The sequence below is a fragment of the Thamnophis sirtalis genome, unplaced genomic scaffold (genome assembly GCF_051295495.1).
Source record: "Thamnophis sirtalis isolate CommonGarterSnake01/CBP01778 unplaced genomic scaffold, rThaSir2_p1.2 scaffold_7, whole genome shotgun sequence".
NCBI lineage: Eukaryota > Metazoa > Chordata > Lepidosauria > Squamata > Natricidae > Thamnophis > Thamnophis sirtalis.
The window spans coordinates 87,037,364-87,064,677 of NW_028261387.1; the positions used below are offsets into that span (position 1 = coordinate 87,037,364).

General features: G+C 41.8%; 1 protein-coding gene across 2 annotated transcripts in view; it reads left to right on the plus strand.

Annotated features, from left to right (window-relative positions):
• Positions 1 to 27,314, plus strand: part of CDH4 (cadherin 4) — a 1,112,351-nt gene that overhangs the window by 900,763 nt on the left and 184,274 nt on the right. The gene's annotated exons all lie outside the window — the stretch shown is intronic.

Genomic DNA, 27,314 nt, shown 5'->3' on the forward strand with positions numbered 1-27,314 from the left:
ATCCCTCCCTGTCCCTCCTTCCTTCCTTCCTTCCTCCATTCTTCCTTCCTTCCTCCCGCCATCCCTCCCTGTGCTCCCTTCCTCCCCTCCCTCCCTTCTCTGGCAATTTCAAGCACATCTCAGTCATGATGGAATGCAAAGTTCTGAAAGTCTAGAAATTTTCTAATGAGAAATTTTGTTTGTGCATATACATACATACACACATACATACATACATACATACTGTATATGCACAGACTTCTATGTTGACTGAACAATGATAAAAGTACCTGTATAAATAGATAAAATTATGTATATGTGTTTATATATGTATGGTGGTAGATTTATTGTGCCGCTCTTATTGGCTTTTGGAGAACTTTATTTTTATGTATTTTTTGCTTGTCTATTTCAAAAAGTGTGTGTGGATAATTGTAAATTACTGTCCTCTAAAATATTCATGATAAGATTATCAAATCAGGTAAATTTTGGATATAAAATTTATACTTTTTGAAATATCTCCAAATTTGGGTTTTTTTAGATTACATTTGTTTACATGTATTATATTTCTATTCTTATTTTCTTCTTAGTTCTGTCTACCAGCTGTGAGTTTGCCAGTTATTTGCTGTGTTTGTTTGACATGTGGCTCACTCTTTCATTCAATTGATTGTATTAATTTGCATAACACACTGAATTATACAGCAACCAAACTGTCTGAGTTTATAAATTATGTGACTGAAACACAGTAGTCTGGTTAGTTGTTCATGTGAACTCTCTTACCAAAACTGTATCTTCCCAGGATTATGGATTTTTAACTTTTTTCCCTGCTCTTGCTGTTATCCTGCAAGGTTAGAAGACCTGGTGACATTATGGACACATCATGAACTCATTTCTAAAACCACCTTCTAACAATCATGACAAACCCAGACAAAAGTAAACCTAGCTTGCTGAAGGAGAAGATACCAGGAAGGCAGAAAGACATATGTAAAAAAGAGAATGGCGTTGAAAGAAAAAACCCTGTTAGAAAGAAAATGAATGTCCCGGCCATTTTGCACTTTGAACCCACTTAACAGTTAATTTAGGAGGCAGGATGGTTCAGTGCAGTGGTGGGATTCAAAAACATTTTTTACTACCAGTTTTCTGGGCGTGGCTTTGTGATGTGGCATAGTTTTGTGGGCGTGGCTTTGTGGGCATGGCAGGGGAAGGATAGTGCAAAATCCCCATTCCCTCCCCACCCCACTAACCTCCTTTCCAGCCCCATTCTCCTGTTCAGGACAGCAAAAGAAGATCAGATAGGAGGCTGGGAGGCAGCGTGGGCGCGGCCAGCCTATTTACTGGTTCTCCGAACTACTCAACATTTCCGCTTCTCCAGATCTGGTCAGAACTGGCTGAATACCACCTCTGGTTCAATGGCTTAATGACACTGGAGATTGTCTCAGTTCTGGCAGTTCGAGTCCTAGCACTGTGTGGCAGGGTGAGCTCCTGTCACTCCCCTTAGCTTCTGTCCACCTAACTCGCAAGTAGATAGGTTAGGTACCACTTGGGTAGGAAGACAAGCCGTGCTCTGTGCAGGCAGGCAGATTCCTGATGGCTCTGAAAATTCCCAGTTGCAACACCTGCTTGTGGGACAGTTTTGGGAAGGGAGGAGCCCTTGGGTTGCAGGAAGAACCACTCGTCTTTCTCTCTGGTGCAAAGCCAGATTGCCCTTTTATGGCATATCTTGGGAAAACATGCGAGTGTGGACTATAACAGGGCTGGTACCTAGGAGTGGTATTCACTTATCTTCTCTACCGGTTTGCAAATGTGAGTCGCGTCCGCACATGCACTCAGCCTTCCATGTGGGTGCTTTGGCTAAAAAAAAAAGCCCCTAAATGGAACGGCATAGAGCCAGGTTGGGTGGGAGGGCCCACTCATGATTTCCACTACTGGTTTGGGTGAACCAATCTGAACTGGCAGAATATCACCTCTGCTGGGTACCTTGGCAAGCCAAAGTATCACTCTGCAATGTGGTCTCCCAGCTACTATAACAATGTCATACGCTAATATTGGTTCAACTTCATTCAGGGGTGACATGAAAGCAATTCTATACAGTTTGGTTGCAAAGGATTTGACTAGTCTACTTGACATCATTGTCCATATCCCAAAGGTGCTTCCTCAAGAAACAACTGGACTTTCTGGTTTTCCTTTGAAGATCTCATCCCAAAAATCTTTTTCAGCTATCTTGTTTGAGAAGCGAAACGTCTTCAAAGAAAAAAAAACAGAAAGTCCAGTTGCCTCTTGAAAAAGCACCTTTGGGACAACCATGATCTGGATGACTTAGAATCTATATAGACATCACTGTCCATGGTTCTGCACTTGAAATACTGAAGTTGTGTGGATTCCAGTAATAGCTATCCATGATCCTGTTCATATAAGACCATCATCCAATTCAGTCAGATACGTGGTGTCTATGAAGGTGTCAGAACATAAACACAACTTCCCATAGACACATCTACGGAGTACCATAGTTCATACGGATTTCTCCTTGGATCAAAATCAGAGGAGAAGGAAGCCCAAGAACAGAGGTGGTATTCAGCCGGTTTGGTCTGGTTCAGGTGAACCAGTAGTGCCGATGATCAGTTGACCCCACCCACCCACTCCTGTCCTATCCTGTCCTTTATTTCCTGTTTTCTACCTCATCTCAATTGCGCAGCACAACTTGATTTCTCCCCCCTCCGCTGTTCTACTTACCGTTGCTGACTTGGAAGGTAAGCAGCTGAGCTTCTAAATGCTCCGTTTTCAGTGCTGTGTGTAAGCGCTTTAGGCGCATGCATGCAAAGTGCACTTGAGAGACCGCCTGCTGCCAATTACCTCCAACAGACCAATTAGATCCCACAGATTAGGCCTCCTCCGAATTCCATCCACTGGCCAATGCCGACTGGCGACCACCCGGAGGAGGGTCTTCTCTGTGGCTGTTCCGGCCCTCTGGAACGAGCTCCCCGTGGAGATTCGAACCCTCACCACCCTCCAGGCTTTCCGCAAAGCTCTTAAAACCTGGCTGTTCCGACAGGCCTGGGCCTGATGAGTTCTTGTCCCCGCTCGAATGGTGTGGTTGCTGATTGTTTTTAAATTGTGGTATTGTTTTTGTCCATGTCTTTTTTTCCCTATTTGTATCCCCTCCCTCCCCTGACTTGATTTGTGAGCTGCCCTGAGTCCCTTCTGGGAATAGGGTGGCATAGAAATATAATAAATTCAATTCAATTCAATTCAGTGTCAGGGCTGCTTCACTTAATAACCAAGAAAGAAATCCACTCAACTCCATTTTGCAGAATTAAGAGTACTTTTACTGGTTATAAGTAAATAGAAGCTAAGCAAAGCTGGATCTGAAACAAAAGCGTGCACAAGCATAGATATCAATGTATGACCCATTCCCCTCCCCTTGGTAACCCCAGCCCATAGTCCAATCCAATTACTCCACAGGTGTCATGTGGGAGACATCTTCAAAAATCATCATCAGGTTGGTATGCCGAACAGTTGGCCTTGGCGGGAAACTCCCCTCCCTGCCACATGCGCAGTAGATGGTGAGAACAACACCCTTATTACAGTCCTCCTGTACAGAATATTTCCCACACCCAAATACCATGCCCCCTCTCCCCGTTTCAATGGCAGTCGAAAAGCAAGCAGCAAAACAGAGGCTGACAGTGCACGCTCACTGAATCAGTTGTTAAATCGACAGCATCCTACCACTGTCCAAGAAGCATAGCTGTCAATTAAGAAAATCTGAGAGTGATTCAGATCATACAACTGATGAAAGGGAGGAAGAATTTGAATTTGTACGCTTCTAAGTCCATGAAATCCAATATATATCTGTGTTGAGAGACAGAGGTAGAACCTCTGTATCCAAATAAAGGGAGGGGAAGGAAAAACAGATTTCCTGAACCTATCCAAATCATGACAAGTGGCAATAAAGGCAGAACAGAGAAGGGCCAAAGATAAATATGTCATAAGCGCCAATGATAAATGTATCATATCTCACTCAATTGCTGGAATCAACTATGATCATTCTTGCCTATATCATTCCCCCATTTCCTTGACTTCCAGAATCGCAGTTTCTCTTTAGCTTGTCTTCCTGATTTCTGAATTGGCTTCTAGTTATACCTGTATTGTTCATAAGAACCTCTGGCCTTAACACCTGGCTATTTGTAGACTTTATTGTGTGTAGGTTTTGCTGGCTAACTGCAAACTTTGGTAGACATTCAGTTCTAGTCTGAATAACTCATTGTGATTCATTCTGTCTCTCCAGGATTTCAAATCACAGTCATTCTGTAAATTTGGAGGTGATTGATTTTTGTACTTCCTGCATGCAGAGGAAATGTGTTCTTTCATTAAGGCCCAATCTTTCCCCAAGGTTTTGTAAACCAATTGTTTCTCATACGTTGGTGGAAAGCTTTGTCTTATGGCTGTAAAATGAATTTCCCCTTGTGCCTAGGAAGTCAGCTTTTAGTTTTCTGCATTGACTTTGGGTGCATATTGTGAGACCTCTAACCCATCTGGATTTCCAAATCCATTACAAATTGCCCATAAAGTTGCTGTTGTTAGTTATGGTCATGTCTGACCCATTGTGACCCCATGGACAACGTTCCTCCAGGCCTTCCTGTCCTCTATCATCCTCTGGAGTCCATTTAAGCTCACACCAACTGCTTTGGTGACTCCATCCCAGTGGTGGGTTCCGGATCCCATTCCAACAGGTACGGTTGGAATGGGCCCAGTGTCGTCTACATGGATCCGTGCAGCATATGCATGCATCCTGTCATCCAGCTATGCCTCCGCGATTCTCCAGCTGCTTAGCGGAGCATTGCGCAGGCGCTGTACACGCCATGCATGTGCGCGGAAGTGCCAAAGACTTTAAAGACAGATAAGGAGCGCGGGTGGGTGGGTGGGTGGGTGGGTGGGCCCTCCGGAGCATCATACCGGAGCGGTACCCGGTACTCAGTGGTGGGTTTCAAAAAGTGTTCGAACCTACTCTGTGGGTGTGGCCTCCTTTGTGGGAGTGGCTTGCCGCCCATGTGACCGGATGGGAGTGGCTTGCCACCCATGTGACCGGATATGAAGATGCTGACGACACTTGTCAGAACCACCTTAAATTACCTCACACACAGCACTGGCATGCATAAGAATATGATGTAAACTTGTTTTTTAAAAGGCATCTTTGGTTTGCGTTAAAACAACTTCAACACACGCAATGTCTGATTGCACCACAAACGCAGTAGTCATCCTTACCTTTCACAGAGGCACTGAGTTTTATAAATTGAGCATGATAGTGTAGAATAATCATATCCAAGGAGCAGTGGTGGGTTTCAAAAAATTTTGGAACCTCTTCTGTAGGTGTGGCCTGCTTTCCGGGTCCACTGGTGGAACCTCTTCTAACCGGTTCGGTAGATTTGACGAACCGGTTCTACTGAATAGGTGCGAACTTGTAGGAACCCACCTCTGCCGGTACTCCAGGCAGGCTCTGGTACACCCGTACCAGGGTGTACCGCCTGCAACCCACCACTGCTCCATCCAGCCACCTCTTTCTCTGTCGTCCCCTTCTTTTGCCTTCTATCTTTCCCAGCATGAGGCTCTTCTCCAGGGAGTCCTTCCTTCTCATTAAGGGGCCGAAGCATTTGAGTTTCATCTTCAGGATCTGGCCTTCTAAACAGCAGTCAGGGTTGATCTCCTCTAGGACTGACCGGTTTGATCGCCTTGCAGTCCAAGGAACTCGCGGGTGTCTTCTCCAGCACCAGGCTCAATTCTTTGGCGCTCAGCCTTTCTTATGGTCCAACTTTCACAGCCATACATAGCAACTGGGAAAACCATAGCCTTGACTATATCCACTTTGGTTGGCAGGGTGATGTCTCTGCTTTTTAGTATGCTGTCTAGATTTGCCCATAAAGTAATACAGGCCATTCCAACCGACACTATCTTCTTAAAGAGTTCGACAACTGATATGATTTTCAGCAAGGTGTGTTTGGTATGGTATGCTTGAACTATGTTGCCACCAACTATGGACAAAGGTGGAGAGGTCAGGAAAGTAATATTAACTCCTTAGCTGCATGGCGAAAGAAATTTCTTTAAGGCTATAGGGGGCACCTGTGGCAAAATTATTTCAAATTCCTTGAACAAAAGCAATTATTTTCTCCAGTGACCCCGGCGAAATCAGAAGCAAAAGGACATCCTTGAAAAAAATAAAAGACGGGAAAGTTAGAGATGCAGGTTTTGTGCCGCTTCGGAATGGTCAATTATGTCTCACTGATGGAAGGCCATTATAGCTTGGACACTAATTTAGGTAGAGCATCTCAGAAGGATGCCTTTGATGGACTCATTAGGATTCTAGCATGAGAAACTCTCAGTCAAGAAGAAGTAACTTTGCTGGTCATAATGATGGCTTTCTCTGACCTTGGGACTATTTAATAACAAAAGTTCATTGTTAACTATTCTGGTTAAGACAATGGCTTTTGAGAGATGCTTAGAAATGGCTATTCAATTCTTTTTTATGACCCATGTAGGTGAGGAAAAAGGACACGCTGACTTTCTAAGTGCCAGAAGAACTTCCTTTCATTACTGATAAGAGATTTCAGTTTTCTGCACAGAATACTCTAGCGTGCACACACAGAGTTTAATTGACAAAATGTCATTTAAACATCCCAGAATGAGGTTGAGATGTATCCACATTTTTAGGGCTGAGGTCCAGGTGATTAAAATTGCAATGCATTTTTTTTTCCTCTAAGACAGAAAAGTCGGTAGTTTGGCGGTTCGAATCTCTAGTGCCACATAACGGAGTGAGATCCCTTTATTTGTCCCAGCTTCTGCCAACCTAGCAGTTCGAAAGCATGTAAAAATGCAAGTAGAAAAATAGAGACCACTTTGTTGGGAAGGTAACAGGGTTCCACGCGCCTTGGGCGTTTAGTCATGCTGGCCACATGCCCACAAAGACGTCTTTGGACAGTGCTGGCTCTTCGGCTTTGAAAAGGAGATGAGTACCGCCCCTAGCATCAGGAAGCACATATGTGTGAGGGGAACCTTTACCTTTAATTCGTTGCATTGGGGTGGAGTCGGGTCAACTGAATGGAGCTGATTCTTTACTGAGAAGAGTCAAAGTAGCACAGTGGTTAGAGTACAGTACTGCAGGCTACTTCTGCTGATCAAGAGCTGCCAGCAGTTTGGCAGATCGAATCTCACCAGGCTCAAGGTTGACTCACCCTTCCATTCTTCCGAAGTGGGTAAAATGAGGACCTAGATTGTTGGGGGCAATAGGCTGACTCTGTAAACCGCTTAGAGAGGGCTGTAAAGCACTATGAAGTGATATATAAGTCTAAGCGCTATTGCTACTGACCGGATTCCCTTCCTGTCGCCAATGCGGAGTTTGCAGCAGATATATTCTCATTGTGCCCAGAGAGAGAAAAATCTGTTTCTACCTAGGATTGAACTCACAGCCTCCTGATTGTGGAGGCTGATTCTGGCCCTGTGGGATTACCTTGTTGCATCTTAAGGTCTGATCCTCAAGCAGGGAAGAATATCTTGGGATCTGCAATACTGCATTCACTTCCCAACAATATTTTGACTTTCTCACCTATAATTGTGACTGTGGTGTTTGAAGCATACAATTCTCCTCCTAATGTTGAGAGCAATCAACCAATTGTTGGAAGGGAAATTCCATCTGGTTCGGTTCCAAGCCGGGAGAAAGATGCTCGAAACCAAATGGAGGCTGGAGGCTGATTGGAAAGAACAGAACCACCAGGTTCTGGGTCAGCTGGTTTGATGAGGACGTGGATTTTTATACATTTCAGTGATGCTGCTAGTGGGTTGTGCAATATCTGAAATGCCCTCAGGAGATTGTGCAATGTAGTGAGTTCTGTGCCTTCTGCTAAATGGAAGTGGGTTAATCCTATTATATCCTGAAGGATCATGTCCTGTGCTTGGAATTTGGGTGGCGGAGAATATAAAATTTTAATCCCAACACTGGAAGGTCTTTTTTTCTGAATAGCCTCGCTATTGTTGGGGGCTATTAAGAGGGGTAGGTTCCTGCCAGCATTACTACTGGTTCAGTGCCTGAAAATTTCTGTGTTCACTCACACGCATGCCAGATGCGCGCTCCGTATACATCAGTGGTGGGTTGCAGGCGGTATGCCCCTCCTGGGAGCACCGGGTACCGTTCTGGTCCGGTGCTCCAGAGGGCCCACCCACCCGCCCAAGCTCCTTACCTGTATTTGACCTCTCGGGCGCTTCTGCGCACTGAGCGTATGGCGCCTGTGCGATGCTCCACCGAGTAGCTGGAGCATTGTGGAGGTAAGGATGCATGTGTGTGTATGTGTGCATACATGCATGTGAGGGAAGCAGGGCCCTGTTGCACCATACCAGTTGCACCGGGATCCGGAACCCACCACTGGCGCACATGCACATTTGCACTTAAAAAGTTCTGCACATACGTGCACCATTGAAAAAGGGGAAAAAATACATTTTTTCAATGAAGATTAAGATAAAGATGGCGGTGCCCAGGATAGAACTGGTACGGTCACGTGTTCGGCCGAGTTACTACCTATTTGACCGAACCGGTAGGAACCCACCTCTGGCTATTAAGAAAGATTGGGTCTGCTTTCTGTCTCTAAAAACATGTTTCTCCATTTCTCCTTCAGGGAAATACAATATTCTGCCTTTTTAAATATTTCCCTAAATATTTGATTCTTCTGGGAGGAGGCTTCCACAATTGGGATACTTTGTGTTCAGAAGTTGGGTTGCTTCATCACTAGAGGCTTTCAAAAAGAGACTGGACAGTCACTTGTCTGAAAATGGTATAAGATCTCTTGCTCAAGCAGGGGGTTGGACTAGAAGACCTCCAAGGTCCCTTCCTACTCTGTTATTCTATGTTCTAGGAAATATGGTAGACATGGAAAGAAATGTGTCTCATTTATTTCAACTGAAACATTTTCAATGTAAATCTTTTGTTCTGGTATCTAAATCAATATACAAGTATTATTTGATGTTCACATGCTTCTAAATTTGGAATGGCTTTTTTTCTGAACAAAATATTCTTAGTAAAAATAAATAAACTGGATGCTAAAATACACAAATTTAGAACAAGTACCACAATGCCTGGAGTAAAGGTGAAAAGACGATACTGAAATGTACAAAGTTGGGCAAATGGATAAGATACACATTTTCTAAAGGAAATTGCCAACTCTTGAAACAATAGGATAAATTATTCTGCAGACTAAAACTAAAAAACAAACAAACTGATCATCCATCTGCATGGCTGATCCTTGCTTTTCTGCCATCAATTTGCAAACCAATTAAAATCAGAATTAGTGTCGATGTTAATCAGTCTTCCCTTTAGTAATATTCTGTTTATCAGCACATGCTTTCCTGTTAGCTTAATTGCATGACTGTGTGATCATAATCATTACATTGCAATTTTTTTAAAAAAAAAAATTATACATGTTCATTATCGAGTTTCTTAATTAATACTGACTTCTTTCTCTTTGTTTTCCTCTTCTTTTGGTTCTAAGGCAAACTGAATAATTTTCAGATTAATTTGTTAGATATGAGATGTTTATTCAGAATAAAACAAGGTTAAAAAGTGGTGGGTATTTTTTTAATGTTTACGACAATGAGTGAGTGACCTACTCATTATTTTTTCCAATTCCAGTGGTAAACAGAACAATAAAGTCCAGACCTCTCACCTTTTTATAGTTTGAAGACAGAAAGAATTTCCGCAGCTCTAATTCTCATCTCATACAATTTATCATATTGAAACTCAAAACATTATGAACAGACCAGGAAATAAGTCTGATCTCGGGCTAAATCATTTCAGATTGCAGAGGGGTGTCACATATGACCAAATAATCCTCGAAACAATTTTATAAAATCCACCCATATAGAATATAAAAACTCATAGAAATTGATTTCAGCTCAATATATCCTGTTTTGTTGCTGGGTGGAGAGCAATGGAGGCTGTTTGAAAGAATTAAAATATGTGACCTCCCCATCTGAGAGATAAGTTCATATTATCATGAAGTTGGAAAAACCCAGTGGATCCAATATTTAATTATATTAGAATAGAATAACAGAGTTGGAAGGGACCTTGGAGGTCTTCTAGTCCAACCCCCTGCCTAGGCTGGAAACCCTACACCACTTCAGACAAATGGTTATCCAACATCTTCTTAAAAATTTCCAGTGTTGGAGCATTCACAATTTCTGGAGGCAAGTTGTTCTACTGGTTAATTCTTCTAATTTCTCAAGAAATTTATTCTTAGTTCTTGCTTCTCTCCTTGATTCATTTCCACCCATTGCTTCTTGTCCTACCCATGGGTGTTTGGGAGAATAGCTTGACTCCCTCTTCTTTGTGGCAGCCCCTGAGATATTGCAACACTGCGATCATGTCTCCCCTAGTCCTTCTTTTCATTAAACTAAATCATAAAATATTAACTATGTCTTTGGTGGTCTCTGAACTTGCTTGTTTTCTTGCTGACTTTTCATTACCCAAACTAGGTAACATCATCAGGACTAGCACTGATGATGTTACCTAGTTGGGTAATGAAATGTCTGCAAGAAAACAAGCAAGTGCAGAGACCACCAAGGACCCCTCAGCTCAACCCTGAGCTATAAATATTCCCTTTTATTTGCATTAATTATGTCTGTCAAATATTTCCCAGGAATATTTGGAAATCTCATCTCCAGTGACACTAAGCACTCCACTAAAACAGACTTTCCATTTATCTATTTTAACTTTCTTTTTGACTCACTGGCAAAGAGCCTAATGCTGGGAAAAATTGAGGGCAACAGAAGAAGGGGACGATAGAGAATGAGGTGGTTGGATGGAGTCACTGAAGCAGTGGGTATGAGCTTAAATGGACTCCAGAGGATGGTAGAAGACAGGAAAGTGTTCTAAACCCCCTAGTCCCACACCAAAGCACGCCGAGCCAAAGATACTTTACGGAATTTATTAACAGACAGACAGGTTCTTGGCAGCAAACCAGCACAGACAAGCCTTGGTAGCAATCCAGCCTGCCAAGCTAACACTACAGTTCTCCAATATTAGTTAATGCGTTGACTCCTGCAAAAAGGGCGTGTGCACAAGCATTCCTTTTATAGTCTTGAGAGGAGCCTAATTACCACCAGCTGAGTGCAATTATCTCCTGTAACTGCGCAACTGTTCCTTACGTCTATTAGTTCTCTGGTGCCGGGCATCCAGGAACAACTCCCTTGGCTCCTCCCCACTGCTGACATCCTGATCACACTCCCTTGTCTCCTCCCCACTGGTCCAAGGCTCAGGAGCCTCCTGGTATCAACCAGCCTCTCTGTGCCCTGCTCAGAGTCGGAACCCTGTCCAGCGTCCTCCACATCCTCCAAAGCCGACTCATAGGGCCCCTCGCTGTCGGAGTCTGATGGCAGCTCCAACGGCTCCTGCTGGGCCACAACAGGAAAGCCTGGAGGAATATTGTCCATGGGGTCATGATGGGTTGGATACGACTTTGCAACTAACAACAATTTCTTTTTAATTAATAGTGAAAGGAAAAAAGAGCAAAAGACAAAAATAATAGTGGTAATGATAGGCTGAATCATGGCAACTGGACCAAACTTGGTTAACCTGAATTAATCACTGCTCATCCAAGCAACTTTGATCAGTCAGAGCAAAATTATTTTAGTCCAGTTGTTTGGATGAGCAGTGAAAGGTCTCAGATTAACCAAGTTTGGTCCAGTTGCCACAATTCAATCTTTAGATTCCATTGGCCTGGATGATTGAGTCTTCATTGACATACAGATAATGATAGTGATATATCTTTTCTTTTATGTATACTGTGAGCATATGCACCAAAGACAAGTTCCTTGTGTGTCCAATCACACTTGGCCAATAAAGAATTCTATAATAATTCTTAATTATATACTAATTATATAATAATAATATAGAATAAGGAATTCTAGTCTATTCTATTTTTATAATAATAGTAATAGTGGTAGTATTACCATTAAGAACACATAAAAAGTGCTACAATAAAAAGGGTTTTTTAAAAATCCCCCAAAAATATGATATTACAATAAGTTACAATTCTATATATATACTAGCCTAATGCAAATATTATTCAAAATGCATATAATTCTGATACATTTATACAATTCTCTTTTATTGGTCTCCATTATGTCTCTCTAGAAACTGCCTGTTTTTACAATGTCCTATTCTTACCGAGTTTTGAGAGAAAGTACTGTAATGGATTATATAAATATAATTGTGTGACAAATTTTGAGAGGATAATATTCTTTGGCACTACATACCCAGTATATGTAATTTGACAACTAGACAACTTAAATGGATTTTCCATGCCCTTACTATGGCCAAAGGAGTGATATTCTAAGCTTCAGAAAAATAAATGTATGGCTCCTTTAACTCAATGAATTGAAGATCTGATTGCAGTCATTACCTATATGTGGCTGCCCTATAGACATGAACTTTGAGTTGATAAGTATAATTGTTAGGTAAGCTCCCCATTGGGAGAGCGAGTATGTTCAGAGAAGCGTTGTGAGAGTTGTGTTGGAGAACACACAAACCAGCATACAGAGACAATGCAGTTTAAATAGGCTTTTACTTTCGTGGAAATAGAGGTATCAGAGACCATCGAACAGTCCAAGTCATACACGGATAAGACAGTCAGTCATCAATGCCTTTCAGTTAAGGGATAATCCAAATAACATAGTCCAGTGTCATATAATCAGTTCAGAACTCAAAGTTTGCTAGCAGTTGCAAAACTTACAATAGCTGACGGCACACAGATCAGATCAGCCCAGCATCTAACGAAAAGAGAGCTAACAGTCATTCTGGCTCCCTCTTATGGCCAATTGAGGAAACAGCAACCAATCACATTTTACAGTATGATTTAAAGAAACAGGTATAGCATTGTTATATGATATATATATTGCCAACCCAACCATTAGGTTATATTCCTAACAATAATGAATAATGGCACTCATTTATACAGAATACAGTAGGTTAGAAAACAGACATTAGAACAGACTTACTAGGACAGTGTTTCTCAACCTTGGCAACTTGAAGATGTCCGGACTTCAACTCCCAGAATTCCCCAGCCAGCATTTGCAAATGCTGGCTGGGGAATTCTGGGAGTTGAAGTCCGGACATCTTCAAGTTGCCAAGGTTGAGAAACACTGTACTAGGAAGATGGCACCCAGAAGTGAACTAGCTAAAGACATGTATTTAACAAAGTTAAAATCTACATACAGATAGTCCTCAACTTACAACCATTCAAAGTTACAATGGCACTGAAAATAAGTGAGTTTTGACTGTTTTTTTCACATGGTCACATGATGAAAATTTAGCCACTTGGCAGCTGGCATGCATTTATGAATGTTGAGGGTTTATTTGGAACCCTGACGCACTGTTCCAAAATCATATGATCCCATGACCTTTCCACAACAAAAGTCAATGGGGGGTGGGAATCCAGATTCTTTTAATGACTGCATGATTCATTAAACAACTGCAACGATTCGCTTAGTAATTGTGGCCAAAAAAAAATAAGTCGTAGAATAAGGCAAAATTCACATAAAAGCTGCCTTGTTGAGCAGTTGAAATTTTTACCAATGATCAATTGTGATCATTAGTAAAAAAAAAAAAAAGAAAGAAAGAAAACTTACCTGTATTGGTTCGTGGCATGACAAAACCGCGCTCGTCAAAATAGCGGTGATAAAACCGTGTCGCTAAAGCCGTGACGTCATCACCACGTGTCATCACCGCCGCGACAACAACGCGGCGACAGAAGGGTGCTTTAAAACAGTGCGGTGGCAGAAAGCCGATTTAAATTAAGGTAAGGGTTAGGATTTGGTTTAGGGGTTTGCTTTAGGGTTAGGTTTAGGGTTATGGGTAGGGTTAGGGTTAGGTTAGGGTTAGGTTTAGGGTTAGGTTTAGGGTTAGGTTTAGGGTTAGGTTTAGGGTTAGGTTTAGGGTTAGGTTTAGGGTTAGGTTTAGGGTTAGGGTTAGGGTTAGGTTTAGGGTTAGGTTTAGGGTTAGGGTTAGGGTTAGGGTTAGGTTTCGGGTTAGGTTTCGGGTTAGGTTTAGGGTTAGGTTTAGGGTGCTGAGTGCTTTGGAAGGCGCGGATTTGCCCTCCACGGTTATGTCATCGCGGTAGGGTCGCGTTTTTCCTTAGCGCTTCGGACGGCGCGGATTTGCCCTCCGCACTTATGTCGGTGCGGATAAGGGCTTCGTGGTTTTGTGGTGGAACCGTATTGGTTTAGGTTCCATCATTTCTGAATTTTCCTCCTTCCTTTACGAGACAATGGTTTTTGATAATCTTGACCTTGAGTTCATAGTCCTGGCATAATGTGCTTCTCCTATAAACAACAAATTCCTATATTGCCCCATATGCCTCCATTATTATGCTGCATATCTCCTTGATAAGGGAAAAAGAAATCATTTCCTCTAATTATTTAGTCTAAGAAGTAACTCAGAACAGCATGAGTTGTGAATGAATTGCCATTAGTGTCACTTGTATTTATACCAGACCAAACTTCTCTAACGGATGTAGTTTTTATCAGCAAATGTACTAATTATTTCTGTTGACCCCTTTTCTGCTATGGACCTCCACTATTCAAAACATCAAAGTCAAGTCCCAAAATACAGACTCATTAATTGACCCCCTTTCCACTCCATTGATGAAACGTGATCACTTTCCACTTCTAAATAGTGAAACCGAAGTTCAAATGTGCAAGGATTTCCTTTTTAATCTTCTTTGCCTTCTTGAGTTCAGAAAAAAGTATTGTAGTTTATGGATTTTAATTAATCTCATAGACAAGCTCATAGACTCCGGGCTTAATTAACTCCCAAGGCCATCAACTTGTAATTAAGAACAGCTTTACAGAGTCAGACCGATGGTTGATCTAGAAGATACTCCGCTTCCACTAATAACTATTTGCATTTGTTTTTAAAATAAACCCTTCTTAACACAGGACAATAACAAGAGAGAGGTATTCACCAACAATCCAAGCTTCATTATAAACCACACATACATTCCCCAGAAATTATACTTAAAAAAAATAATCCATGCAATGAAATTGCTGCTTTTGCACTTCAAGTAATTGCCTTCCAACAATTAATAGAAACAATACATTCTAGATTTTTTTAAAAACCACACATTTCCACCTTTAAATATTTAGTATTTTTATTTAGTTTATACTTGCATTGTACAAGAGCTACAGATCCTCACCCCCAACATTTCCATGCTAAATAATTACATTCCGGAGTAGTTATAAATAAAACATTCTTCATCATTTATTCTTTTTTAATCTGTCTTCAGTTCACTGCAAAATTCACAGAGTATTTCTTACACACAAATGCTCATGTTGTCCACTATCAACAAGACAAGATGTACCTATGATGTTAAGTGCCAGGTTTACCTATGAAGATGATGGAGACAACACCTAAGCGAGGACCTCCAACAAATGATTCCCATCTAGGAAGTCCCAAATCAGTTTGCAACCTGGGCTAAAAGGCTGAATCAAGGATAATACTGTTGCTTTCCTTACTCTCCCTTGGTGACTAGGAAGGTAAAATGAAATTGCAGGAAATTTGTAAAATACGATGTATAAGTCCTATGAAAACAGGTTTTTGCATGGCATGGACTACAGCCTCAGTTGTGGTTTATTGGCTTCAAGCTTTCTCTGTTTAAAAAATGCATACGTAAACATTGTGTTAGTATAGGTAACGGTTACCCTCGCACACATATGCTAGTCGTTCCTGACCCTAGGGGGTGGTGCTCATCTCCGTTTCAAAGCCAAAGAGCCTATGCTGACCGAAGACATCTCCAGGGTCATGTGGCGGACATGATTAAATGCCAAGGGTGCACGGAGCGCTGTTACCTTCCCACCAAAGGTGGTCCCTATTTTTCTACTTGCATTTTTACATGCTTTCGAACTGCTAGGTCGGCAGAAGCTGGGACAAGTAACGGGAGCTCACTCCGTTATGTGGCCTAGGGATTTGAACCGCCGAACTGTCAACTTTTCTGATCAACAAGCTCAGCATCTTAGCCACTGAGCCACCGCATCCCCCTGTGTTAGTATAGATCTTGGTTTTTAAAAAAGTGGTTTCATCTCGAATAAATTCACGTGACAAAGAAGAATATTTAGGAATGTTGGGCTCAGTTTTGCTAGCAGAGTAAAGGGAGACCTACACAATCCTGGGTGCCATGTTTCCCATATTCCCACCCCTATTTCCCCCCCTCTTATCTTCCTAACCTTGCACTTTTCACAAAACACTTTTGCACCTCTTCTGCAAGAATTTTTCCCCTCCCTTAATGTCATGACACTATCTTTTTTTCCCCCCTGCTCACGCCTCAAAATATTCACATGCTAAGAAGAAGTTGCTACCATAAACAAATGACAGATCTTTTAGGAAATATTCCTGAAATAAAGGATGGGAGAGAAAAATGACTCAGTAATGCAACTTATGGAAAGGACCTGTTTATGAGCAACAGTAGCGGTTAAAGTGCTGAAGTAGAAAGTGGAAGACCATCAATGCTGGTTCTTCTTTAGACATGAAACCAGGCAAACTGACTTTGGGTCACCAAGTGTCTCTTGCCCCATCCTGCATCAGAGAGTTGTTAGGGGGGAAATAGATGGGAGCATTAAGTATAATGCCTGATGAAGAATAAAGGCAGGATAGGCAGCTAATCATAGTAAACAGGACCAGATTTCTGCTTTTAGGATCTCCCTTCTGACCTTAATGTTATATTATTCTATTTCCTTATTTTTTTTCAAAGTAAATGGTTATCCCAGAAACAAACTTTTAATTTAACTGCAGTACAAGGATCTGTCTGTCTATCATCTATCTTTCTTTCTTTCTTTCTTTCTTTCTTTCTTTCTATCTATCTATGTATCTCTCTCTCTCTCTCTCTCTCTCTCTCTCTCTCTCTCTCTCTCTCTATGTATCTATCTATCTATCTATCTATCTATCTATCTATCTATCTATGTATCTATCTATCTATCTATGTATCTATCTATCTATCTATCTATCTATCTATCTATCTATCTATGTATCTATCTATGTATCTATCTATCTATCTATCTATCTATCTATCTATCTATCTATCTATCTATGTATCTATCTACCTACCTACCTACCTACCTACCTACCTACCTACCTATCTATCTATGTATCTATCTATCTATCTATCTATCTATCTATCTATCTATCTATCTATCTATCTATCTATCTATCTATCTATCTATCTATGTATCTATCTATCTATTTATCTATCTATCTATGTATCTATCTATCTATGTATCTATCTATGTATCTATCTATGTATCTATCTATGTATCTATGTATCTATCTATCTATCTATCTATGTATCTATCTATCTATCTATCTATCTACCTACCTACCTACCTACCTACCTACCTACCTACCTACCTACCTACCTACCTACCTATCTATCTATCTATCTATCTATCTATCTATCTATCTATCTATCTATCTACCTATCTCATCACTTACATCACTTTTTAAAGCCAAGCATTATTTTAATCTCAACATTTATGATTGTGTTTTCGTAATTAAATCATGAAATGTGAATGGTGATTATGTGTTTATCCAGCCTTTCTGTTTACTGACGGTTTTGACTTATATCTGTGGAGAAATCCCCCATTGAATTCAAGCCAGCTTTTTGAACATGTCAAAGGTCAGTTAGCTTGGGAGAAAAAATTTGTACCTGGAATTAGAGTTATTATCTTCGAACAATGAAGCAATGATTTCTTCTCAGTTGGTTTTCTGCTTGGAAAATGCCTCTGTTCTGAAATGAAGCTGAGAACAAAGCAGAGAGCTCATTTCTTTCAGATTTGTTTTTGCTTCACTCCTCCTCAAGCCAAAGTTATAATTATATTTGATAGCTTCTGTTTGAAATCACCAGAAGTTAAGCTGTTTCTTTGCCCTGTAAATACAGTAGATAGCAATAGCAATAGCAGTTAGACTTATATACCGCTTCATAGGGCTTTCAGCCCTCTCTAAGCGGTTTACAGAGTCAGCATATCGCCCCCAACAACAATCCGGGTCCTCATTTCACCCACCTCGGAAGGATGGAAGGCTGAGTCAACCTTGAGCCGGTGAGATTTGAACCGCCGAACTGCAGCTAGCAGTCAGCTGAAGTGGCCTGCAGTGCTGCACTCTACCCACTGCGCCACCTCGGCTCTAGATACCGTTTGTACAGTACACAGTAGATATATTCAGTATGTAATAGAAACTGTTGTGGCCCGCCAGCGGAACTGGTAACAGATTCAGACAGTGAGGAGGTTGGGGAGGAACATGGACCAGTCCTGGTGTCTGGGGCAGGCTATGATGAGGGCTCTGCATTGGAGGCAGAGATGGGGCCAGGGCCATCCAACAGTTATCAGCTGGCTTCAGAGTTGGATATCAGTGAGGCAGAAGAACAGCTGGAGCCTGTTCCTGATGTGCGCATGCGCAGAGCTTCCAGGAGAAGGGAACAGCTAAGGAACAGGGGCTAACTAGGGAGTAAAGGCACAGGTGGATGGTGAATGGCCCCTCCCATAGGGGATAAAGAGGAGTGAAAGGGGAGTGGAGTTTGCAGGAGACAATTAGTTCAATTCATTAGGGTGAAGATCTGTTCCTGACTTCTTGCCAAGTAACCGCTGCTACAGCGTGGGGAAGATATCGGCCTGGCAATTCTCAATGCCTGATAAAGGTCTGTTGTTATGAAATCTCATGAAAGACTGTTTGCCGGGACTTTGCTGGAGAGGAATTCCCTTTAACGTAAATAAAAGAGATTTTATCGGGACAAGAACTCTGCTTCATGATCTTGGGAAGCCTAGGTCAGAACAGATACACCCTATATAGCAGATAGATAGATAGATAGATAGATAGATAGATAGATAGGTAGGTAGGTAGGTAGGTAGGTAGGTAGGTAGGTAGGTAGGTAGGTAGGTAGGTAGGTAGGTAGATAGATGATAGACAGACAGACAGATAGATAGATAGATAGATAGATAGATAGATAGATAGATAGATAGATAGATAGAAAGATAGATAGATAGATAGATAGACAGACAGACAGACAGACAGACAGAAACAAACACACACATGTATGCATGTGTGCACATGCACACACATTTGTCAAGTACATATCAAGTACATATCAATATTATTTCTATACTATGCCCTGACAACAAGAAGAAATGTTCTTGATTCTCTGGTCTTGTTTTAGTGTAGACTAGCCGATAACCCAGCATTGCCCGGGTATTTATTTATAGGGGGGAAATGTCCAGACCAAACATAATTTCTAATGTTGGATTTTCCCTCTTACCAGAGGGAGCCCCCTTGTGGAGTGTTTTGAAGCTATTACCATGGCAACTCCAATGTGCTGTACAGTAGAAGCCAGTAGGGCATTAGGGCACAACAGGCTGTATCTTAACAGAACACACACACCGAGGGGTGTTCACACTCACAGTATTTTTTTCCAGAGAATAAGTTATCTGTGTACCAAGTTTGGTTGAAATTGCTCAAGGTGTTCCAGAGTTAAGCTGGAACATACATATACATATATACATATACATATACATATACATATACATATACATATACATATACATATACATATACATATACATATACATGCACATGCACATGCACACGCACACGCACACGCACACGCACACGCACACGCACACATACGCACACATACACACACATACATACACATACATACCAGTGGTGGGATTCAAAAAAATTTACTACCGGTTCTGTGGGCGTGGCTTGGTGGCAGGGGAAGGATACTGTAAAATCCCCATTTCCTCTCCACTCCAGGGGAAGGATACTGCAAAATCCCTATTTCCTCCCAATCAGCTGGGACTTGGGAGGTAGAGAATAAATGGTGGCAGGACTTGTCACAGGTGGTATTTACCAGTTCTCTGAACTACTCAAACTTTCTGCTACCGGTTCTCCAGAACTGGTCAGAACCTGCTGAATACCACCTCTGATACATACATACATACATACATGCATGCATGCATGCATGCATACATACAGAGAGAGAGAGAGAGCCATTTTTATACATATATAGATCTCTTCACATGGTGCCCTCAGAGTATGTTGAAGCAATTCCCATAGTCTTTCAGAGAGCTGTTCTAGTGCAAGGGCATAAAAAAAGAAGGAATGGCAAAATATCCATTCATGGGCGTTGTAGTTTGAAGACAAAGAATTCTAGGATTAAATTGTTAGATGTAATAATAACAAACCACAGTAACAATACTAACCAGAAAAGGAATGCCTGCCTAGGTGGGCTGAGCCATTAAATGCCAAAGTGAAAAGAAAGAGAAAAAGAAAATTGCAGCAAATGCAGTTAAATGTTCCAATTGTTTGTACATTAGGAGATGCTGGAGAAATATGCAAATGAAACCACTTCTTTTTTTCCCCAGGTAAATGCTTCAGATGAAGTGTGTCAAATAGAGGTGACAAAGGATGACATTTAAAAAAAATGAGTCATGGAAAATTAGTGGCATTCAGGAGGACTATTAAGCAGTGGAAGAAACGAAATTGCCAACTGTTACCCAAAATTTGCAGCTTTACAAACCCCTAGCCTCTGTATTTAAGTACTGGAAGTAACACCAATTTATAAAAGGGCCCAGGAAGGATGCAAAGAATTATAGCGCTGCCACCCTCTCTGATAACTTAACTGAAAATATTATGAAGAGTAGAACTGATAAGTCTTTTCTGTTTTTTAAGCTTCATTGAAGAAGGGGGAAAAAAACCATGTCTTTTGGGAAAGATGTTTTTGCTTCATTAATTCTTTACCTTTCATTGGAAAGCAGCTGAAGGCAGGGCAAGAAGCAATGGGTGAAGTCTAATCAAGGAGAGAAACAACTTAGAACTAAGGAGAAATTTCCTGACAGGTAGAACAATTAATCAGTGGAACGGCTTGCCTTCAGAAGTTGTGGGTGCTCCAACACTGGAAGTTTTTAAAAAGAGACTGGACAACCATTCATCTGAAATTGTATTTGGGTTCCCTGCTTGAGCAGGGGGTTGGACTAGAAGACCTCAAAGGTCCCTTCCATCTATTCTATTTTAGGCTGTGGAACATGGACCACTTTTCACAATGGAATCAAGGAGTCTCTTTTTAGTGATCAAACAAAATTAAAAGGGAACTGAGGTTTAATAAAAGCCAATACCATGTGCAATCATAGAAATGGGTTTAATCAGTGTTAAGATGAGAGTTTTTCAATCTCAGCAGCTTTAAGAATTGTGGGAGTCCATACACCTTAAGGTTGGTGAGGTTGTGAAATCCAGAGTGAAGGGTTGACCAGACTTCTCTGGTACTCTATGTCAGGGAAGGTATGTGTCAATCATTCCAGGAAGGTGACATAGGTGTTTCCTTGTTATGTCTGCAACTATAACATTCTGGCTATGCATTTAACGCTCAAACAGCAAAGCAAAGAACAGGAAGTTGGATCAACCAATCAGCAGGACATGCACCTCCGCACAACACACAGTTTGGATTTGGACGGTGTGCCCATCTGCAGTAATCTGCAACCTACACTGGGATTCAGCTGGTTTGGACTGGTTTGGGTGAACCAGATGCTAATTTTGCATCTGGTTCACTGAACCGGTAGTTGCAAGGACTGGCTTGCCTCGCCTTCCCCTCCTCTCTCAGGAGTCTCCACATGGCCCTTTTTGGATGCCAGGTAAGTGCAGGGCCCACACGGAGGTTATACTGTACAGTAGAAGTCATTTTACGTCATTACAGTAGATGCCATTTTAAGGCACAACAGGCTGTATCTTAACAGAACACACACACCAAGGGGTGTTAAGGGTGTCTTACCCCCACAGTATTTTTTCCAGAGAATAAGTCATCTGTGTACCAAGTTTGATTAAAATTGCTCGAGGTGTTCCAGAGTTATGCTGGAACACACACACATAAACACACGTTTCGGCGAGGTCTCATTTGTCATCTTCAGGCTGGTGTTTTTGGCTTCATGTTTACTCACACAAACCTGAAGCCGAAAACACTTAAACACTTTGTTGCTTAACAACTGTCTCACTTCGCAACGTAAATTTTGGGTTCAATTGTGGTTGTTAGCTGAGGTCTATCTGTAATGGTCATTTTCTGTCATTTGAGGCTGGGAACCAGGATAAGCTATAATGCAAGCCCTAAGATACAAGCGTAATATTCCACAACTCAATACAAACATAAGAATTCCAGTGCCTCTCACAATTTTTTATGAAACCCTTTAGTTATTTGCATCATTTCCTCCATAGCCCAGATATGTCAGCTGTGGCCTTGGGCACTAAGACATTGTCCTTACTGAATGCAGGTGCTACATAAAAGTGCTATATAAATTACTACTTAATAAATGTATAATGTGAATAAATTAATAATTACCTTGTTTCCTGCAGCTGTCAGCCAGATGCTTCCACGAAGAAGGCTATTACATCCTTACCAGAGGGGACACTTCACTCATACTTGTTTTTATTTAGAGTCTCATCTTTGGGTTTGCAATTGGTTGGTTGGTCTGTGATATTGTTCTAATATAAAATATTGTTCTAATGGAATGATTTTCTTTCTGTTGGAAAATAGGTTGCCCAGAGACTTTAGATTTGGGACAAGGATAGGTGGGCTCTGCAAATAATTAAATCTATCTATCTATCTATCTATCTATCTATCTATCTATCTATCTATCTATCTATCTATCTATCTATCTATCTATCATCTATCTATCTATCTATCTATCTATCTATCTATCTATCTATCTCCCTCTCCCTCTCCCCCCCTCTCTCTTTCTCTACCTACCTACCTACCTACCTACCTACCTACCTACCTACCTACCTACCTACCTACCTACCTATCTATCTATCTATCTATCTATCTATCTATCTATCTATCTATCTATCTAAATTGCCTTGAGCAATTTTAGCCAAACTGAGTACACTCTGGGGAAAAATACTGTGGGGGTAGGACCAGGTATGGGTTGCTGCCGCCATTACTGCCAGTTTGGCACGAAAAGAATTTTGCTCTGTGCATGTGCGCATTTGCACCTAAAAAGGTCTGCACCCACATGCACGACATTAGAAAAGGGAAAAAAATACATTTCTGCAATGATGATTGTTCTGCTTATGCGCAGAACCGAAAATCAAGATGGCCACACCATCGATAGAACCGGTTTGGGGGCATGGCAGGCTGAGTTACTACTTACTCTGCTGAACCGGTCCGAACTGGTAGGAACCCACCTCTGGGTAAGACACTCCTAAAACCTCTTGGAGTGTGTGTTCTCTAAATACAGCCTGTTGTGCCTTAAAATGGGTTCTACTGTACTGTCGTAAAATGGATTCTACTGGGCAGCAAAGTGGAATTGCCATGGTAACGGCTTCACTGTACTCCATGAGGGAGCTCCCTCTGGTAAAGGGGGGGGGGGAATCCAACATTAGAAATTAATTTTGGTCCAGACATTTCCCCCCTATAAATTAATTCCCTGGCAACGCCAAGTTATCAGCTAGTAGATAAATATTTTTGCTGCTGAGGTTCAAGATTGTTTGTCAGAAAATGGATCTCCTTACAATGTTTCAGACTAGATAGAAACTTAAAATGATTGTACAATTTGCTCATCGTCTTACTTCTTTGCAACAGATTGGTGAGCTTTGCATTGTAATAATGTGTTTGATGTCAATTAGTATCCGTGTGAATAACAACAGAAATGACAAGCTGGAAGTAGCTTCCGATACAATATACAAATAAAAGAATAGGCAACCATGGAAACTTGGAGAGGAGCAGATGGCAGTTCTAAGGAGATATTATTTTCTTGATATTTGTATTGATAACTGAGTGGGGGAGGGGAGAGAAAGTTGCAGTAATTCTTCCATCTTCTTGACTGACAATTTTTGACTTTTATAGTTTCTGGGTTCAGCTTTGATGGAAACAAGTTTCTCTCTACAACTTTTCCAATAACCAGGAGAATGGTGAATTCCCTGATCCAAATGACCCCAATCAGGGAAGAAGATAAAGGAGGTCCTTGGTGTTCTCTGAGCTTGCTTGTTTTCTTGCAGATGTTTCATTACCTACCATATTTTTGGAGTATAAGACGCACCTTCCCCCCCCCCTAAAAGAGCATGGGAATGTTGGTGCGTCTTATACATTGAATACAGCAACTTTTGGCCTCCTGAAGCCCCACCCCCATATCCCATTTTTGAAAAAAAATGGGCTGTTTTTCACAAAAATTGAGGCGTTTTTTCCTTCCCCTTGGCCCCAGGAGTACTCTGTTGGCTTCAGCAGGGCTGGGGCAAGGCAAAAACGCCTCCATTTTTGCAAAAGGGGCCCCTTTTCTGCCCATTTTTCACAAAAATGGGGGTATTTTTGCCTTCCCCCAGCCCTGCTGAAGTCTGCAGAGTGCTCATAGCAATAGCAATAGCAATAGCAGTAGACTTATATACCGCTTCATAGGCCTTTCAGGCCTCTCTAAGCGGTTTACAGAGAGTCAGCATATTGCCCCCAACAATCTGGGTCCTCATTTTACCCACCTCGGAAGGATGGAAGGCTGAGTCAACCCTGAGCCGGTGAGATTTGAACCGCTGACCTGCTGATCTAGCAGTAGCCTGCAGTGCTGCATTTAACCACTGCGCCACCTTGGCTCCTTCCCCGGCCTCATGGGGGCCGGGGAAGACAAAAACTTTTTTTTCTTAGTTACCTCTTTGAAATCTTGGTGCGTCTTACACACCGATGAGTCTTATAGTCCAAAAAATATGGCAATTAGGTAACATAAAGCCTGATGCAGGGATTAGAGTGCAATACTGCAGGCTACTTCTGCTGACTGCCGGCTGCCAGCACTTTGGCAGTTCGAATCTCACCAGGCTCAAGGGTGACTCAGCTTTCCATCCTTCCGAGGTTGGTAAAATGAGGACCCCGATTGTTGGGGGCAATAGGCTGACTCTTTAAACCACTTAGAGAGGGCTTTAAAGCACTAAGAAGCAATATATAAGTCTAAGTTCTGTTGCTATTGCTATCATCAGTGCGAGTTTTGCAAGAAAGCGAGCAAGCTGAGAGAGCACCAAGGATCCTCATTTCAACCCTGAGCTACAAATATTCTCCTTTATGACAAATAACCTCTCTGTGATTTGGACCAGTTCAAATGTTCTCCCTCAAAATAATCATCAAAAAACTGAGCCTCTGCTCTCCGCAGCTGTCTCTTGCTCACAAAAGTATTATTAGATGAGGATGTTACCACAAGCATGCTATTAATAATTGTACAATAATAAAGATAAGCTAGCGTTTGAAATAAATCAGTGGTGGGTTTCAAAAAATTTTAGAACCTCTTCTGTAGGTGTGGCCTGCTTTGTGGGAGTGGCTTGCTGGCCATGTGACCAGGTGGGAGTGGCTTGGCAGTCATGTGACTGGGTGGGTGTGGCCAACTTGTAAAATGTGGTGAAAATCAGTTAACAACGCTCTTGCTTAGCAACCAAAATGTTGGCTCAGAAACTCTGGCATTTGAAGCACGCAAATCTTAAAGCTGTCAAGTTACAAGAGCCTTGAACCCCTAACCCTTTAGAAAAAAAAACCAGGGGTGTTCAAACTTGACAGTTTTAAGACTTGTGGACTTCAACTCCCAGAATTCCTCCTCTCGCTCTTCATCTTGATGATGTGTGGACGGGCAGGGAGAGGGAACTGGAACCGGTTCTAAATGGCACTGTAGATTTGTGGAACCTCTTCTATAGAAGAGCTTAGAACTGGCAGGAATCCACCCCTGAAATAAATCTATCAAAGTACAGTCAGGTTTCCCCACTGTGTTGATTAAATTTGCACACAATGTAAGCATATGCCACTTTTTGGTTCGTCTTCCTCTTGATATCTATGGAGATTCTCAGTCATCCAGGTCATGGTGGTCCCAAAGATGCTTTTTCAAGAGGCAACTAGATTTTCATTTTTTTTTCTTTGAAGACATTTCTCCTCTCATCCAAGAAGCTTTTTCAGTTCTGACTCTATGGTGGGGAACGGAAGGATTTTTACTCCTTGCAGACAGCTGGTTATTTGCATTATTTTAGTGAATCGTTAAGACCACTTGGTGGTTTATCTGTGTCCTCTGAGTAGTACAAATCAGTGTGGAGCCTTCTTGGAACTGCTAAGAGGACTGTGTTGTAAACTGGAGATAGATGATGTTGTATCCCTCAATCTCTGTTGAGAGAGGGCTGTTCAATTTCATAGATGGCCTCCACTCTTTTAAAGACAGTAAAGTCCACATTTTGGACAGAGAGGACCACTGGTTTGAAAGATGGGGTCAAAGAGACAATCTGTGTCAAAGCTGAACAGCCCTCTCTTAAGAGAGGTGGAAGGATATGACACCATCTTTCTACAACAGTTCCAAAAAGGCTCCACATCCATTTGCACTACTCAGGTGACCCTGAGGACAAACCTCCAGGTGGCCTCAGCAACTCTCTAAAAAGGATGCAAATGACCAGCTGTCTGCCGAGGTGGCGCAGTGGTTAAATGCAGCACTGCAGGCTACTTCAGCTGACTGCAGTTCAGCAGTTCGGCTGTTCAAATCTCACCGGCTCAGGGTTGACTCAGCCTTCCATCCTTCCGAGGTGGGTAAAATGAGGACCCGGATTGTTGTTGGGGGCAATATGCTGACTCTGTAAACCGCTTAGAGAGGGCTGAAAGCCCTATGAAGCGGTATATAAGTCTAACTGCTATTGCTATTGCTATTGCAAGGAGTATAAATCCTTCCGTTCCCCACCATCCAGTTCAGAGCTGAAGAAGCTTCTTGGAGGAGAAGTAAAACATCCTCAAAACCAAGGAAGCCCAGTTGCCTCTTGAAAAAAGCACCTTTGTGACTTCATCTTGATAGCTTCTTTTTCCCCACTGTAGATAAGAATACACAAACATACATACAGATAGTCCTCCCACTTACAGCCATTAGTTTAGCGACTGTTTAAAGTTACAACTGGAAAAAACAGGACTTAAAGTGACTGGTCATCACACTTCCAACCATTTGCAGCATTCTTACAGTCACAAGATGACAACTCGGGCGGTTGCCAACCGGCGTGTATTTACAATGGCTGCAGGGTCCTGAAGTCACGTGATCGCCATTTGAATGCTTCATTTAACAACTGCACAGATTTGCTTAATAACCATGGCAAAAGAACCTTCATAAAACCGAGTGCTTCATCTTGCTTAGCCATGGAATTTCTGCTCTCAGTTGTGGTCATAAGTCGAGGACTAGCTGTTTGCATATATTACCAGTGAAATTCCTGCAGACCTGGCAAAATAGGATAGGAGTGGAATCTCTAATACAGGGGTGTCAAAGTCAAGGCCCGGGGGCCGAATCCGGCCAGC